We start from the raw sequence: 434 nt of genomic DNA, 5'->3' as shown, positions 1-434 counted from the left end.
GCTAAAAAAAGCTGCAGCTTGTCACAGTTTCAGCCCCCCGAGCCCCTCCCCCCGTCCACAAACATCTAATCCACGGCACGGATGGGCCGAGCCTCCGGTCACTTACCTCACTGTCCTCCTCGTCCTCTTCTGCCTCGGACTCCTCGCTGTCCTCGAAGAACTTGGACTTGTCGGTGCTCTGTTTTTTTAGAGGAGCCCCCCGAGGTGGCAGTGCTGCCCTCCACGGATCCGTCGGAGGACGAGGAGATGCCGGAGGCGGCCTCCTCCTTCCTGCCATTCTTGCACTGCTCCTCCGGCTCCCCGTTCACGCTGCGCTCCTTGGCCGGCTCCTCCGCATCTTTCTTGTCGGCGCTCTTATTATTTCGGGGCCCCTTCCCGCAATTCTGCCCGTAGCGGGTGAGCAGCTCCTCTATTGTCATGGTGGCTTCCTCGTG

The 434-nt window shown here is 61.1% G+C and overlaps 1 long non-coding RNA gene across 1 annotated transcript in view; it reads left to right on the top strand.

Moving 5' to 3' along the window:
- The first annotated feature begins 105 nt into the window (after positions 1 to 105).
- LOC108804061 overlaps positions 106 to 434 on the top strand; it is a 6,211-nt gene continuing 5,882 nt past the window's right edge. The window contains exon 1 of the long non-coding RNA XR_001942324.1: positions 106 to 180. This is a non-coding gene — a long non-coding RNA (uncharacterized LOC108804061). The remainder of the gene's footprint in view (positions 181 to 434) is intronic.

This window comes from Nanorana parkeri, unplaced genomic scaffold (genome assembly GCF_000935625.1).
Source record: "Nanorana parkeri isolate BGI_ZX_2015 unplaced genomic scaffold, ASM93562v1 scaffold4935, whole genome shotgun sequence".
Lineage (NCBI taxonomy): Eukaryota > Metazoa > Chordata > Amphibia > Anura > Dicroglossidae > Nanorana > Nanorana parkeri.
This window is presented reverse-complemented; position numbering and strand designations above follow the sequence as displayed.